This window comes from Aethalodelphis obliquidens, unplaced genomic scaffold, assembly GCF_003676395.1.
Source record: "Aethalodelphis obliquidens isolate GAN/ISIS:26980383/991018 unplaced genomic scaffold, ASM367639v1 scaffold11, whole genome shotgun sequence".
Lineage (NCBI taxonomy): Eukaryota > Metazoa > Chordata > Mammalia > Artiodactyla > Delphinidae > Aethalodelphis > Aethalodelphis obliquidens.
The window spans coordinates 37,073,408-37,091,588 of record NW_020837955.1 but is presented as its reverse complement, the minus strand read 5'-3'; the positions used below and the strand labels follow the sequence as shown (position 1 = coordinate 37,091,588).

Here is an 18,181-nt window from a genome sequence, read left to right as displayed (position 1 = left end):
ACTTCCCTGGTGATCTGCAGTCCCAATGCCGGGGGCCCGGGTTCGATCCCTGGTCAGCTAGATTCCACATGCCGCAACAATGATCCTGCACGCTGCAACTAAGACCCGGTGCAGCCAACTAAATAAATAAATATTTTTTTTAAACTAAACTAAAATAAAATAAGAATAATGATCATTTTGTCTCTCGTCTGCAGCCTTAGAAGATGAATCGTTCTACCCTTCCCTGCTCTCCCAAGCCAACTCCCCTTCCTGAAGAGGCTCTGGATTGCTGTGCGATGCTTGCTGTCGTGGGAACTGAAGGTCTTACGTGTGAAGTGCCTAGAACAGTACAAAGTAAGCACTAGGCACAAGGAAGCCTTTGCTGTCACCACCTCCGTGCTAATTACTCCAGGTGTGTGTCCCTCGGCCTCAGCCTTGGCTGCCTTTACAGCCTGCTACACCAGGATCCATTTGCATGGCTGCCCGTAGACAGCAGCATCTGTTGCCAGGCATTCTTCAGCAGGAGAATATTCTTGCCTTTGGTGTAGAGTCATGGTAATGATTCAGACACTCCTCTACCCTAAACAGATTGTAAATTTTCCCTCAATGGAAAAGAGAATACACTATAAAATATAATGTTTCCTGAAGGGTTTGCAGATTTTCTTCCTTACAGTTAATCATGTTTTGAAGCATTTAGGAAACAAATATAATGCATCTATTTTTTCCTTAATCACGCCCAAGTAAGTTCCCCCTCCAGATGGAAAAACTCTAGGTTTTTAAATTAAGACCATGATATCTGCCTACTTTTCAATGTTTCATTCAGTTTTAGAGCTGGAAGGGGCCTTGGGGACCACCTCATTCAATGCCTTGGCTTTCAGATCCAAAGAACCAGGGCCCAGAAGGATGAAGTGACCTATCTAAGGTCACATAGCATGTCAGGGACACGGCTGAGATGGACCACAGGTTTCCAGATCCACAGTCAACTGCGCCTCATTCCCCACTGTGCTGCCAGAAAAAAAAAAAAGCACCTTGGGAATGAGAATGAAATAAGGTCTCTTTCTGAATGTTTGTACATCACCCACAATTGGCAGGCTGGACTTTTAGTATGTTTGCAATGGTCTGACTCAATAGGTGCCTTATGTGTAACATTGAAATGTACTCAGGGGGAAGTGCTGGGGAAACCCCAAATCCCTCTGTCCACTGAAGCAGGAGTTCCACGAGATGCCAGAGGGACACCAGCCCAAGCAGAGAGGTCAAACATCTTAAGTCACCATATGCAGCAAGTTTCCAGATGCAGCAAGCAGTACATGGAACATCCTTATACTAAAACTCAGGATTTGTTGTCGAGCTGAAATTCAAATGTAACCGGGCATTCTATATTTTATCTGGCAACCCTAACCAGATAGGTTTTAAAAATACAACATTCAAATGTAAGTCCCAAATTGGAAGCCACAGAGGTAGATGTTCCAAGCTGTTGTTCTGAAACCAAACTGCTTCTCACATGGGCAACTCTATGTAATGTGCTTCAGGGTGATTCTTGACAGGAATTTAATTACATACTCAAGGTGAAAGAGTTTCCAAAGTGACATAAGAAACTTAAATTTCAGGTTTGTCTCTCAGTTCAATCAAAGAGCACCTCTCACGTATAGAGCAGCCCCTCTAGTCTCCCTGTCTCACTCCCGCTTCTTGGAGGCCATGTCTTTATAGCCACTTGCCCTCTACCCTCTGCACCTCTCATTCAATGCTCAAAACACCATCATACTTTTAATATGCAACCAGGACCATTCTTGCTAAGGTATATGATGACTAAATACACTAGATACTCATTTGTGGTAATGTTCCGTGAGGTCACCGTGAATACTGAATTAGCATATACTGAATCACTGCCCCAATGGGGAATACAGAGTTAGGTTTCTGCAAGCCTCTGGGCACATTTTCGAACATCAGTAAATACACAACCTTTTTTTATGTGTGTTTCTGTTTAAAGGCGTATTATTTACTATATATGGTTTATTCATTAACACTGAATTTATGGCCAACAGCATTATAACTCGTGCCTGAATGAAACATCTACACACATATTTTCACTGTAAGGCACATCACAGCCTTCCTGCACTTAAGGAATACTACACAACACTTCAGCACTAGACTTGGGGTTGTTTTAAAATAAACAACAAAAAGCACAAAAAAAATGTGAAAATCATGGCACTCAATAGATTGAAAATGACACTTGTTACAAGTGACCATAGACTCCGTCAAGCTGGGCGTCAGTCCTGGGAGCAGCCCCAGAATCCCACATGTCCAGCTCCAGCTTCTCCAGTTCCAGAGCTCCCGGTCCACCCCAAAAGTTCCTGGAGCCCAGGCCACTGGCCCTGCAACTTCCACTACTTCACATTCTATTAACCGGAGCAAATGAAAGAAATGGATAAGTTCAAGAAAAGGGACACAGGCAATCACAGGTGAGAAAATGAGCGACAGCTACTGAGCTGTGCCCAGCTCTGTGCTAAGGGCTTCCCTCCATCTCTTCATCTAATCCTCAGTCCAGCCTCGTGGTAGATACAGAAAAGTGAGAAGTTACATACTTTTTCCAAGGTCACCATCGATAGTTGAGTATCAGACAGATTCCAAATTATGTTTGTCTGATTCCAAAGCCTTTTGCTCCAGATCAGAGCTTAGCAAACCACAGCCTGTGGACCAAACCCTTGCCCATTCATCTATGTACCATCTACGCTGCTTTTGAGCTACTAGGGCAGAGATGAGTGGCTACAACAGAGAACTCATGGCCCGCAGAGCCTAAACATTTACTGCCCATCTCTTCACAGGAAAAGCTTGCCAATCTCTGCTCTAGATCACTCTGAGATGCTGCCTCTTGGTGAGAAAAGCATAAAGAAATGATGCTGCGGGTGAGTTCAGTAGGCTGTAACTAATCCCCACGTAGGTATCAGTCTCCCTGTTTACAAATGAGGAAGCTGAGATGCAGTCATTCAAGTATTGTCCGAGGCTCCAACTCCTGAGTGTGACAGGACTGGGATTTGAGATCACGTAGATCTTCCTCCAAAGCTAACCCTCAGGCCACCAAGATCTAGAGATGAGGCCAAGGCCTTCGTGTTTGGGGCCCTGAGACGTTCACTTCTGCTTTATCTTCATGCATTCGTGACAGATCTACAACGCAGGGCGGAGAGACCAATCTCTGCCTTGTACATTAATTGTTCCTAAAAGAATGCCACAATTCACAAATGCTGATTTTGATTAAAATAATCAAGATGATTTCCTACTTCCAAAATACTGACAAAATAGCTTTTTTATCTATGTAGACAAAAAAGTAAGCGAGGATTATTTAAATCAAGATTATGTACAACATGCATCCTAATTATTACACGATTACCTAGCTAAAAAGTGGATATTAGAGAATGTTGTTTTCGGCTGGCAGTCAAATCCAAATTAAGAGCATTCTAGGCTGATCTGGATCACAGATAAAATTAAATTAATGTGACTCCAAGCCAGCTCTCTATTTATAAGCAAAGCTCAACTACAAAGAGAAAAGAAACATTTTCAGATGCAAAAATATGCCTCTGAACACAAGCCAAACATGGATTTTTAATTAAAGCACCAAGATTTTTTTTTTCCTACCAATTGTTCCTTTTGGGTATTGCTAGATATGTCAGGGTTAGCCTGGAAATTGGGCCTGGGATTCTGAGGACAGCTGAAGGTCAGAAAGCAATGAGGATGGATTTTCCCAAAGTTCAACCAAAGGAGTCATATGAGATGGGAGTCTGAGCTCCCACCTTCAAAAAACTCCCTGTGTTCCAAGATGAAAGAACTCCAAGAGGAAAAGAGAAAGAAAACTTTTATTTTGAGACAAGTTATCTGACTTCCAGCTTCGTCTTATTCCTCCAACCACACCCCGGAGTGAACAGGAGAAAGAAATGATAGCCTGGCCCAATGTTCCTCTGACCCAAGAAGACCGACACTTCACAGGTCCCCAGCGTTGCTCTCCACTCTGCATCTCATACGGATGATGGCACGGATTTCTCGGCACAAGGAAAATGGGTAACAGGAAACTGGTACCCCATTAGCAGTGGGACCATGTCTTATGGTCCGTCCTGAGGCTCCCATCTGTAATTTGACAGAGTTTTATGACCACCTGCCATGACAGAGCAAGACCCAGCACTGGATTGGAAGACAACCAGATCTGCGCCCTGGTCTCAGTTCCCACATCTGTCGAATGGGCACATCTATCTCACAGCATGGTGGCCTGGGTGAGAGGGGCTGGCAGGGAGCAGGCTGTCAGTCAATAGTAGTTCAATACAAAACACACTCTCAGAGCATCAGAATTGGAAGAGCCTTTTGAAGGCTATCTGGCCAAACTCCTCTTTTTCTAGTTAAGGAAACTGGCTTGGGAACCAACGTCACCCCTGGTAGGATGGGAACAGAACTCAGGGGCCGGACTCCCAGCTGCCGATCCTTCCTGCCCCTCTCACCTCCTTCCCCTTTGACTGATGCTCACTGAGTCCAGTTGTCACTTCAAGTCTAGACGGGCCTGCAGGGCTTCCTGATCCCTTATAACCACATCTATCCTACAGGCTGCCCGAGCCCCTGCTCCCTTATTCAGGAGTTTAACAAATATTTATCGAGCACCCTTGGGCCCTCATTCAGAAACGTAGGCTGGCAAAGAGTAAAACACCACCAGCCTCGTTCAGCCCAGGAAGAAAACCGCCCCCACGCCGATGGTGACCTCTGTGTGACGGGACATGTTAGGAGCCCCATTTTTAGAGGAAGAGAGTGAGATGTAGAGACATCAAATCTCCCGCTGACTCTACTGCCCTGTCGCTGGATGTTGGCCATCATTGGTTATTTGCATCGCTGTCTCTTCCATTACCCCAGCCCCCCATCTTCCCCCACCACGACTTCCGGCTGAGTTGTCCCCTGCCCACCCCAGTTGAAAGGGGTCTCCTGCTCCTCTGACTCAGGGCACCTGTCCCTCTGTCCCTATTTGGTCTTCCAGCCCCTGCGCACAGTGTTTTGGGGGCTGGTGCCTCACAGGCTCCTCTGATGTTTGCATTACGTGACCTCTCACCTGGGAGTGAAATGCCCAGCACCCCTCCCACCTCCTACCCTCCCCCCAAGGGCAGGAAGGGGTTCTCATTCCCTTGCCATGCACAAGGAATGCCCTTCTTGGCTCCCAGCACCCCAAGGTCCCAAGACCCCGGCAGTGAAGGAGATTCATCCTCCACCCATTCACAGGCGCCCCCAGGACAGGCGTGTGAACTTCCCTGGAGGACCACACTGGGCTCTCCCTGCTCTGAGAATGTCTGGAAGGCTTTTTGCCCCAGGACCTGGGCAGAGATTCAAGGGCATTGTTGCTGGGATGCTAGGGAAGAGGTCCCTCTTGAGGAGCCCTCAGCCCAGCCTCAGCCACATCCCCAGCCTCAGTCTTGCTTGACCTTCCAGAATTCCTAGACTGAGCCCTGGAGGTGACAAAGAGACCTCTCTCCCCGCAACTTGGCTGCCTGTGTCCACCCCCTCTAATGGGGCCTTGACCCAGATAAACCAGACAAACCAAAGGCAGCCAGCTCGTCGGGAGCAGCTCTGACAGTTAACACGCTCTTCTCCACAAGGCAGATCTGCACAGCAGAGAAAGCCAGCCACACCCGAGTCCCAGCCCCTGCTCACTGCCCCCGTCCCCAAAACAGTCCTTCCAGCTTTTGTTCCTGACAGCTCTACGCTTCATCGTGAGCAAGGGATCACCCTTTTTGTGTGATCTTGGACAAGCCATAACCTCTGAAGTTCAGTTTGTGCATCTGTAAAATGGAGACAATAATCCCACACCACGTACTCCCCGGCACTGCTCGGGAGGTCACGTGCAGCGGTGCATGTAAGGATGGTGATGGTGATGACGATGATGACGACAGTGTTTTTGATACCATGTGCAGCTATGGGTATAAGACCTGAGAAGGGGGCAGTCACAGGACTGGCTCCTTGGCTCAACAATGGACCCTGTGCTTCTGGGATGAAGGTCCTTGGAAAGCCAGAAAGGGCATTCTTGATATAGGAGCCGTGGGGAAAATAGGAAAAGTAATGAGACCTTGTTTTGGACCCCCAGCTGGTGAAGCAAGGCCTTCCCACACCATAGGGTTGGGGAAGAGCCCAATGTGTGCTGAATAAATGGAAGTTGTTTATACTGGGGGCAGAGTGAACCTCTTAGTTTGCTCTGGAAGCTGCTTGTGGGCTCAGTCTGGCCCCTAGTGTTGAGGGAGAAGCTCATGAGGTGTTACAGGGCTACCAGGAACCCTGCCCCTCAAGGTTTGCCATGCTCCCTGGATGTCATCGGGGCCAGTCTCAGGCCTGCCTCACCTACTGAGTGGGGATTCTTGCCAGGTTCTGCCTTTGGGGCATGTGCTCTGATGAGCCTTCTGAATGCTCTCTGGCCTGAGGCTTGGGGCCATGTCTGCTGGGCTGTGAGGGGGTGTGGGGGGCAGCTCATGCTGTGGGTGGAACCCAGCAATCCATAATTTTCAAGAGCTCTCCCAAACACACACCCATGAAATATCAGGAAACACCATTCTGAACTACGACCTGCCACCTAATCTAAGTGTGCTGTGTCCTGTGGCCATCCTAAATTTCTTCTGTTCCTTTATTGTTCCACAATGTCTCTGACCTCCAGTGTTTCCACATGATGGTTCCCCTGCTACCCAAAACATCCATTGCTTCTCTGACCAGGAAGCCTTCCTTGACACCCACCCCCATCCCTATCAAAGTGCATTTAGGGCCCTTCCCAGGGCCTGCTCCTCTAAGGATCTAAGGACTGATCACCTTAGACTGTAATTGCCTGTTGGCTTGTAGGTCACTGCTTCCAGAAAGTGAGCTCCATGAGGAGTGAAAGCACCATTGTAGGTCCAAACACCTGGCACTGCATCTGGCTTATAGTAGCAATCTCTACAGACTGAGTATATGAGGAAATTTGTCTTAGTAACTCCCCAACACCCAATACAGATCATGGCTCTACCTTCTGAGACCACACATCTCTCCCAGAGACAGAGGTTGTGCATGGCTGGCCACTCAAGGAAGTGGATATGTTTGGGGCTCCTCTCGATGGACGCTGCCATCGAAAACCAAGAGACCAGTGGGTAAGAAGGACCCCTTCCATTCTGGTCACCGTGGGACAGTCCCCTAGCTCGGCCTCACACCTTTGGTCTTTCTAGGTTGTGGGAAGACTAAAGATCTGGTCTTCCAGCCTCTAGTGCATGAGGTTTTAATTTGCTGAGGGCAGGTTTGAAAAACAGTGTGAATTCCCTTCCTTCAGTGCTCAGAGAATCAAGAGAGAAATAAACGTTTTCAATTTTGACAACTTCATCCCTTTGGCTGGTGGTAGTATATGCAAACTTCTTTGCCAATTCATCTGGAACCAGGCTCTTTCAAGCATCAAACCAGACCAGAAAGCTATAAAATGAATACGGATCTCTGAATGACAAACTGGCATGCAATCTTTCTCCAACCCAACATCCAAGGACAGGGCTGGCTCTTGTGAGCGCATAGCGGGGAGAGCTTGTGGGTGCTGTTAATTTGAGGGGTTTGCTTTTGTTTGTTTGCTTTTGCTTTTGCTTATTTGGGGGCTTAGTTTGTTCGCTTATTGTTTTTCACTTTTCGTTTTTTCCAATCACCTTTGTGAAAAAAGGCTGTTCTGTCATCTCCTGTCTGCAAGGTCAGGCACAGCCTCTATATTTGAAGTTGGAAGACATAACGGAAATCTAGCACTTGAAAAACCCAAGTGATTTAGGCAAAGAACGGCCATTCCCATTTGTGAAAAATCTGTGGTTAGCCCAAACTTTTTTTTTTTTTTTTGCAGTACGCGGGCCTCTCACCGCTGTGGCCTCTCCCGTTGCGGAGCACAGGCTCCGGACGCGCAGGCTCAGCGGCCATGGCTCACGGGCCCAGCCTCTCCGCGGCATGTGGGATCTTCCCGGACCGGGGCACGAACCCATGTCCCCTGCATCGGCAGGCGGACTCTCAACCACTGTGCCACCAGGGAGACCCAGCCCAAACTTTTCAACAAGACATTACTGATTATGAACTGAAGTCATTATACCCAAACTTATAAGCCACTGGACAAGGACTTAAAAATGCGAGACATTTCATAGGTTTTCCTCAGCCCCACCTTTCACAGCTGCCATCCACCAACAACTTTAAGAACAAACTTAACTTTCCTAAACAAAAATAATTTCATCATTTTGTGTGGCATTAACACCCCGCTACTTTGATATGTTATCTATATTTTTCTTGTTGACATCCAACCAATTCAGAGCTAAAAATCCATCCTCCAGTTTTTCTGTGGGTCGTAAATCATAGAAAGGTTATATTTTATGAAAGCTGAAGCTGAGGAGTAAACAGCATATTTATATCCAAAGAGTTTCATCCATTAAGCAGCAGTGACAGGGCCCTGTGGGCCAGAATCTAGTTTTCTTACTTAAAAAGCTTAGTTCTTTTGTAGACTCCTGCAGGGACCTATAACAGTTGGAATTGGGTTTTTTATGCCTGTGAGGCCACCGAATGAATGTTACACTTTTCCATTATTTTCTTTTTTCTTCTGAGAAAACTAGGCTACCCGCCTATTGCCTAAAACCTACACCCCATGATCGTACTGTCGTAAAATCTGTCTTCTGCTCTTTCCTCCCACATCTTACCAACATCCCCAAACCTTGTTTAGACTTAGTGTCCTACAAGGTTATGCCGCATTTACTGAGATGTGGGAAGGCTCCCTGCGATGATTCAAGCTGATGGGTGGCATACCTGTATAAAACTTCAGCCCAAGGGGTACCTGACAGCTATGACCTCCTCTACCTTACAAAAAATAAAAATAAAAAAGCTTAAATCTTAATATCTCCCTTGTTCATGCCTGCGAATGCCTTAAAGTCTCCATCACGAGGTGGCTGAAATAAAAAGGCATAAGTCTGGATCTTGCATTTCATATTACTGCCCACCATTAAAATGTTAGTATGACTGCCCCTTGGGCTATTAAAAGATGATGCACGTGCCTTGCGGTCATGAATCCAGATCTAGATCTATGCAGATAAGGATGTAGATTTCACACCACTATTACATCAGGCAAGTAAGTATAGGTTCAGAGTCAGCAGAGTGACCACCCTGAAACTAGCCAAATAATCACTGACAATTAAGAAAATGAAGTATCTGAGTCTCAGTGCTCTTTTAGCCACTTCGCACATATATTTGTTCTTTTGATGTCCTGTGTGAATAAGGTGCTTCATCTGACTGCTGATGGGCTAAACAATGTGTCTGAGTTGTAATATAGAACTCAATTTGCTGGGTCTGTCATCTGAAAGGCCTGGACAATTTATCGAACACTGCAGATGAAAGAAAGAGAGGGGAAAAAAATTTTAAACCGACCACTTCTAAAATGAAGCAAATAGGACAGTAAAGGGTATTGTAATATACTTTAATCTTCCTTAATGTAGAAAAATATGAAATGCCATTAAATCTTCCTTTGAAATGGATGTTGTCGCATGGCTTGAGCACCCAAATCTAGTTAATGAATCTATTTTTAAGGCAAATAAACAGGAAAGAAGAGGTGAAGGAGTGATCTGTGCATTATACAACTAATTCAGAAGATGAAAGGAAGAAAAATTAAAGTTAAATTCACATAAATATTAGAGGTAAGGAGAATGGTTGCAGGTGTAAAAAGGAAAACCTGCATTTCCCTTTGGCTGGTGTTGGAAACAAGCAGACACTTTCTTCTCAAGAGCAAAGTCGGGAAAGATGAAAGTGTTTCAGAGGGCCCAATAATTAATATTTTAAAAGGTTTTCTTAATAAAAAATGATCCAACAATAATAGCAATTTAATCATTTTATCTGAAAAATTGATTGCAAGCGTTCATTCGTGAGGAAGTGGCCTTTACAGAATTTGGATGACCTTATCCAATCAGATCTCCCCTTTAATCACTTTAAATGGAGCCAATATACAAGAAAACGCTGGAAGCAGTTCAGATTCGAAGGGCAGTAATCTGGGGAGATTAACAGTCCTCCACAAAGGGCCCACACCAATCTATTTACCCTTCCTTCTTTGTTGCAGCCAGAACATTACTAATGGAACTCAGACCATGTGACTAAGAGTCTGCTGGGGAGATGGGCTATATTGGGGAGTCTCACTGGTGTCCACATCCACCACCCATGTGGCAAAATGGCCTCGGGGGCATATATCTTCTCCTTAAAATAAAGAAACTTTTAGCAAGTTAACAGAGTGCAGAGGATTAATCTTGGGCAACCTTAAATTATGAAGGATGCCAAGGCTTAATACCTATTAACTTTTAAAGCATTATAAATGACACTTTGTCCCAAGAGAAGAGTATATAAAACATTTTCCTCAGACATTTTTTAATGTGATCTTCACATTGGAGCCCCTTTTCTTGTAAGAAACAGATACCCACTCCTCCTTTCTCTGCTTTGGTTACCACGTGGGCAAACAGGGACATCCCCACCGCCAGACTCCACACATTTAAGCAAACAGTGGACAGCAACCCATCTCTCCACATCCCAGCTCCATATTCTTAGAACCTGAAGGCCCAGCTTGTGTCTAATGTCCACTTTGGTCCAATTTATAGTCAGGGAACAGATCACATCACATAAATGTGGCTGCAAGGACATGGGGGGGTTGGGGCCAATCCTCAGAGAAGGGGAGAAGAGCCTGGAAGACATCTCAAAGGTACCTTTTGCCCAGAGCAGGGGAACATAAAAATTAAGAGCATGAACTCGGATACCAGAGTGCCCAGGTGGGAGCCTGAGCAAGGGTCCTAACCCCTGTGCACCTCTGTTTCCTCACCAGTAAACTGGGGTGGTAAAGTCACCTGTCTCCTAGGGAGGGTTAATGTGGGGATTAAATGAGTTAATAGGACACTTCTCAAACCATGCCTGGCAGATGGTATAGGGGACGTACCCTTTATAACTGTTGACTATTATCACTGTTATCTTTGTTTGCCCCATTTCTTTACATGAGGAAACTGAACTTCAGAAAGTTTGCACGCCAGGCTCACAGTCATAAGGGGTGGCCTCTGACATCAATCTTCAAACTACTGCTCTGTTTATGCCCCATCAGGGCTGGACTGCGTGCACAGGCACTCTGGCAAGCTAATGTTTTACACCATTCATTCATTCCTCAACAACTATGCCCTGACTGCCGTCCCAGCTAGGCAGAGAAGGGAGGCCATGGGACAGCGTCCCGCCATGCACTGGACTAGCCCACTCGTCAAAACCAAGGCCTTGGGCTTAGCCAGACCTACCCTCCCAGAAAGCCCATTAGCTCTGGTCACTCAGGCTTGCCCCTCACCTCACCCCAACGGGCTATCCGGAGTGTTCCTTCCAGCCACATTCACTCCTCTGTCTGGGAGCAGTGTAGGGACACTTAATTTCTCCATCACAGTAAGCTTCCATTGATGTAAAGCTACCACACAGGGCCTGGCATTAGTAGTTGCTCAATAAATGGTAGCCATTACTGTTCTGAAGGGAAAAACAAACAATGACGGAGCACCTACAGGCTCCGGGGAAGGATGCGGGTCCACACGTGGGGCCAGTGCTGATGCTTTCACACCAAGCCTTGGGCTCAGTCTCCAACAAGAGCCTCTTAGTGCCAAGATGACCAACAATTTTGGACTGGACATTGGTCAGCCCAACCTCACAACACACTCTGTTGTCCAGAGAGCCGTGGACAGCGGCAGGATACCCCAAGCTTTCCTCTAGCCTGGGGCTCTTCTGGGTGCTCAGAGAGTCTGCCAATATTTAACTCAAACTAATCTTTTACTGTACATTGTTTTCTTTTATCATAACCGTGTTCCTTCCAAACCAGGACACAGTGGAGACCCTCCAATGCATTGTTTTTGAGCACATCCCAGAATAAATTTTCTCCTTTATCGCTGTTTAATTGATGGGTACCCTTAAATCTCAAGGTAAGCCATGTTTTACCATTTGCAAGCAAAATTTATTCACCGGATTAAAAAAATAATCTAACATGAATTGGAGCTGAGGCTGCTCTAAGTGGCAAAGATCACTCATAAACTCAGATTCACAGCACTTTTATGGTTCTTGTTGACTGATTTTTAAATATTGTTCATTTGAACTTCTAAAATAAATTTAAACAGTCCTTTTAATCTGTTACATATGTTAGTTTTCCCAATAAAATTATATTTGAAAAAAGACTGAAAGTCTCCTAACAAATCCCTAACAACAATAATGTTGGGGGATAAGTATGTCCCTAACAGTGCATAGCATTGTTTTAGTCTTTTTTTTTTACCATTTTTAGTAATTTTAGTATCGGTAGTTTGTCTGAAATTCACACTTATCGGGCCATTCTATATTTTACCTGGCATCTCTACCCCATATCCAAACCAACTGATTCACTATACTGAGGTATTTTTTGTTCAGTTTGGTTTGATTTGGTTGGGTTTTGTTAGTGCTAGTTTAGGTTTTGTCTGTTTTTCATTGGCTTCCCTGCCAAATCTCTTACCCTGGGCAGTCCTCGGTTTTCTCACATGAATGAGACAAGTAACAGCCATCATTCCACCCACCTTGCAAAGGGCGAAGACATAAGAGGATGACGAGGAAGAATCCTGAAAGCGGAGCCACCAAGAGGTGACCCTCTGAACAAGGCAAAATGGGGAGAGCGGTGGGTTTCTTGGGGGTGGCCTTTCCCCTTCCTTGATGGGAACACTGGGACATTACCCCTCTGTTTAAAAGACTATGCCGGTGCTCGCTTCGGCAGCGCATATACTGAAATCGGAACGATACAGGAAAGATTAGCATGGCCCCTGCGCAAAGCGGACACACATATTCATGAAGCGTTCCCTTTTTTTTATGGTTACCAAAGCAGGGGGCGGGGAGAGGGATAAATTAGGAGTGTGGGATTAACATATACACACTACTATGTATAAAATAGATAAACAACAAGGACCTACTACTGCATAGCACAGAGAACTATACTCGATATTTTGTAATAACCTATAAGGGAAAATAATTGGAAAAAGAATAGATATATAGAGATTTAGATAGATATGTATAGATATGTATAACTGAATCACTTTGCTGTATACCTGAAACTAACGCAACATTGTAAATCAACTATACTTCAATTAAAAAAAAAAAAAAGACTATGCCGTAGGTACACGGACAATTAAACACTCAATATGCAAACAGCTCCAGTAAGTTAAAGAGAAAATTGACAGCCCCCAGTAGAAAAATGATGGGAATTGCCCTGCAATGCAGCAGGCTCTAGCGCCTACTAACCGTGCATCTCAGGAAGGGTCCTCAACCTCGCCAAGCCTCATACAGACCATAGGGTCTATGAATGGGGTTAACATAAAAATTAAATGAAATAATACATCCCATAAAACATTCGGTGCTGGCGCTGTTCCCTCAGTTAATGAAAGCTGTACTCAATCATCTCAAGAGAAAAAATACATATAAATAAGCAAAAAAACAAAGAGAAAAATTCTACTTTACTAGAAATAAAGTAAATTGACATTAAAATAACAATGAGGTATCATACTGTACTTATGAAACTGGCAGGATTTTAATAACATCACTTAAAGGAGAAAAAAATGTTCATAAACATTCAACAAATGAAGAATGATTAAATGAATAGTAAGAGAATAAACATATAGACAATGATTAAACAATGAAATTTTTAAACAAATAAGGGAATGGTTCAACAAATTATGAAATCCTTTATGCTGTACATTACAATAATGACCATATAGTATTTTTGTGACAAGAAAAAAATTATTGGTTAACGAAAATTGATACTGAAATACGGGGAAGTGAGTGTGGGTTAGGAAGAGATTACAGGATGCTCATTGTATGTGTGTATAACCATCTTTTTCCTCCCCCCTCACCCCTGTTCTTCCGCTTCTGTCTCTGTGTCTCCCTGTCTCTGTCTCTCTCTCTCTCTCCCTCCCTCCCTCCTTCCCAGGAAGAGCAGTGACCCCCAGTTTCCTACAATGCACTGCATTCGGTGAGTGTCCTACAAAAGTGCTGACTGATGTGGAGTACAATTACGGATGCCTGACATTCCATTTTGAAGCATCCCACATTGAACATCTTGGGGCCACTCTTCCCATTAGAACTCCTCCTCGTCCAGCCCCTTGCAGATAACCACCATTCATCCCAAGAGGTGGGGGCCGCCCCGAGAAACGGAGGACCTGGTCTAACTGTAGACACACCAAGAGGGTTCACGCTGGACCCTCCCAGGCCATTTTCTCTAATCCTACACCAACATCCAGTGACTGTATTCTGCATTCATTCTCCAAAACAAGATGTAACAAGCACCAGACCTTCGGGTCCACTCAGGGAGCCCTCAGTCTGAGGCGGACACTGACCCTAAGTTACAGTACCCCGAGATGCAATAAGACTGCTGCTGTAATGGTGAGGTAGACAGAACAATGAACACCAGGGGAATAAGAATAGGGGTTTGGGAGTCTGGGATGGCTTCACAGGGGGAAAGTGCGGGAGCCACTGGAATCTTTGAAGCAGGGAAGAATATTCCAGACCAAGAGAAGCGCATACTCCAAGCCACCAAACTCGAGACCACGGCAGATCAGGGACCCTACGGGTGTTCAACGCGGGGCAGGGTAGAGGTGGTTGGACCAGGCCGAGCAGAGCCCTGAATGCTCAGTAAGGGGCACCTGCTTCATCCCAGTCATGCTATATAATGGACGGACAGGCAGAGATTGGCCAGGATCAGCTCCTCGTGGACACTCGATCGCGTGTCCCCTCCCCTGCCTCTCTGTGCTCAGGGAGAAGTCGGTCTCAAAGCCCCAGTTTTCAGATGGTCACAGCAGAGGGTTTGTTCAAACACCAGGACAAGGAAGTTTCTGAGTAACGGTCATCACTTCGGCCACCAGGATAGCAATCCTTCCCAAACGCAGGCCCATAGGACCCTCACCCCCTTCTCTAGACCTGCCTGGAGCGCCCAGCCTTGGCCCCAGAGTAGATGTTGTCTAGACAGTGGCTGAAGGCCATGTCCCTGTTCTCACCAGGTCAAACCAGCAGCCCAGGGGCTCTGGTGAACTGGGAGTGGCCTCTCTCCCCAATCCTGATCTCAGGTGGCAGCTGGTGAGGCCTGGACACACTGTCCTCCGCCCGGGACAGGGCATGTCTCCAGCCACGTACGGCAACTCCGAGAAAACAAAACAAAGCACCACCATTAACTCCTTGCCTGCACCGGCCCTGCTTTCTTTAAATCCAGTTGCAATCTTAGAAGCCCGACATCGCCTGAAACAAAAGCCTCACTGATGCTGGAAGATGGCTTTGGTGAAAGTAGAGCTTATTTCAGAAAATCAAAGCAAAGAAAAATATTGAATACAATTCAGACGCATAATGCATTATTATGGGCTTTTATGGATTTTATGTATAATTTCATGTAAAGTTAAGAGGCTGAAGCAATCTCTTACATTCAGCTGTATTATCAGCCCAGCTCCAAACAATGTTCCACATCTTATTATGTTCACAGTTGACACACTATCAGAGAAATGTGCAGCTGTCTTACTCTGCTATTCATTTCCTCATTACTATTTTATAAATATATGATTAACAGTTATTGCAGCTGCCTAATTCACATTTATTGCAAATGCAACCCCACAAATGAATGCTCAAAGCAAAGAGATGTGGTTTTAGAGTAATTTAAATTTTACAGTTCCATTTACCCTGCTTTTTAATTTACTGCATAATGACCCCATTAGAATAAAGCACATCTGGAAGTTCTTTGGGGAACATTTAATTTTCTGTGGCTTCAGTACTAACAGAACTTGTACCATAAAGCCCACAGATGCCTTGAAGACTGTACAAATTTCCACATTTTATGCCAAGATGTCGGTTAATTGTACAGACGAGACAACTACAGCAAAGAGTGAAGATACGCTTCCCCGTGCTGAGAAGTGAAGACACCGAACCGGGATCTCACTCTTTGCAAAGTTTGCACCTCAGAAACCTGAAACCCGCTGTCTGCTTTTTGATGTCCATTTAGCTCTGTTCCTTTTCAGGAAAGAGGCCACCTCGGACCATGAGTTCCCCTGGAGCTTCTCTTGCTTTTCCCACACAACTTTGTCCCAAACCCTATTTGGCCCTCACCGTGTGTAAGGGAAAGCAAGGTAGCTTGCAGAGCTCCAGCAGCCACGAGAGGCGGGTGCACGAGCCGGGCTCAGCCTAGCCCTCATCTGCTCACGAGGACGCTACAGCTGCGGCCAGATTCCAGCAGGCCACGTTAGCAGACTCATGCAGAGGATTCAAAATTGATTTGAATATTCAATACAGATCGCTGCAGCAGAACTCATGTATGAGAAATGCGAATCCATTGCCATTGATTAGCTAATTTATGTTCTACAACTAATCGAAGCACAAATCTCATTAGCCACAGGTCAGTAAAGCTCAGAGAGAAGAAGATAATCATTTTGGTAGCCTAGTTGGCTGTAAAGACACAATTAGAAGCTGGCCGGGTTTCCAGGATTCTCTGCCCATCCTCCTGGCTCTCAGGCCAACTGTGAAGGGAAAGAAAGGTAGCTCTTCCCCACGGTTCTGCTGGCCACTGTGAAAGACATCTTCGTATGTAATGATCCGAGGGGCTTCTTTCGTCTCATCCAACAATAACAAACACGATTTTATTGCTTCTAGATGTACATAAAGCCCATAAGCTATTTAGAGCCACCACATGCACTGGAAGTACAATGTTAATTATTACCTTTTCCATATTTTAAGCATTGGGTCAATATCGGCTTTCATGGCTGGGGCTGCGGGTGGGAGACGGCCGAGGCTTTCCATATTCTGATGTTATATGCATTTTAAAAACCTCCCTTTGTGAAGCACAGGGAAGCCATGCATTATCACATTAGGATTTGCAGTTTAAACCTTGAGCCCTGCTCAGTCAGTTTTGGGCAGAGATTTTTAACCAATCTTAAATATGGAAGATGACAGGAAAATGACCCATTGAGAAGAGAGCAGAATCCTGTTTTAACTTCACAGTAAGAAGCAAAATCCCTGATATTGATCAAATTAGGATGGCCAGGGCTTCCCTGGTGGCACGGTGGTTGAGAGTCCGCCTGCCGATGCAGGGGACACGGGTTCGTGCCCCGGTCCGGGAGGATCCCACGTGCCGCGGAGCGGCTGGGCCCGTGAGCCATGGCTGCTGAGCCTGCGCATCCGGAGCCTGTGCTCCGCAACGGGAGAGGCCGCAACAGTGAGAGGCCCGCGAACCGCAAAAAAAAAAAATTAGGCTGGCCAGCAGCAAGCCCCTCCTGCTCATCTCTGCTGGTGACGCCTACAGGACGGCATTTCAAAGGGACATGGTTTCAACAGTGTTGGTGTAAACAGAAAAGCAAGATTCCTGGTGGACTAGCCTTCTGCTGGGCATGTAGCCCCTCTGTGTCTTTTGTCATAAAAGACAATGGATTAAACTGGGGACCTTTGCTAAATGACCAGGAACAGAACCCAAAGTGAGATTTTTCTGAAAAAGCAAATAAGAAAACAACACACCAAACTCCAGATGTTTTCACTGACCCATGATTTCCAGGTCATTGCAATGTCACACTGGGTCCATAAAAGGCATTACTGTTGGCCGGCCAATGCATCTTTCAGGAGTGTTAATCCATATTCTCTTGAAACAAAGGACCATCCACATTCCTTCAGGTCCACTATAGTGAGGAGAAGGGCATTTTTTAACACAGAGGGCTGGGAGCGGAAGAAACAGGCATCTCATCTTCCCCCACTAGGACCTAGTACTAAACCGCCGGGCAAAGGGCCATCGCATGGTAAAATTGAAAGAATACTCCACGTTTTCATTTTTTAATTTTACTTCCTTGAAAACTCTCTAGAACTATGCCCATTTTGATGGACTAGCTCCTTCCCACTCAAAGCCACTGTGTCCCCAAACCTGTAGAAAATAGAACATCCCAGTTGTTCCGACAGAACCATGTCCTTACAGACAGATTAACTGCCTTGAGGCTGAAGCTCTCAGTTTCCCCCGTCGCAGCAGCTTTATTTTTTATGTTAAAGAAGTTTTGTTGTTGTTGTTGTTGTTGTTGTGGTACGCGGGCCTCTTACTGTTGTGGCCTCTCCCGTTGCGGAGCACAGGCTCCGGACGCACAGGCTCAGCGGCCATGGCTCACGGGCCCAGCTGCTCCGCGGCATGTGGGATCCTCCCGGACCGGGGCAC

At 45.7% G+C, this 18,181-nt stretch overlaps 1 non-coding gene across 1 annotated transcript; it reads left to right on the top strand.

The window, feature by feature from the left end:
• The first annotated feature begins 12,726 nt into the window (after nt 1–12,726).
• LOC113623692 (U6 spliceosomal RNA) lies at nt 12,727–12,833 on the top strand. Its single transcript, XR_003434012.1, has one exon. It is a non-coding gene; the product is annotated as a U6 spliceosomal RNA (small nuclear RNA).
• The last annotated feature ends 5,348 nt before the right edge of the window (nt 12,834–18,181 follow it).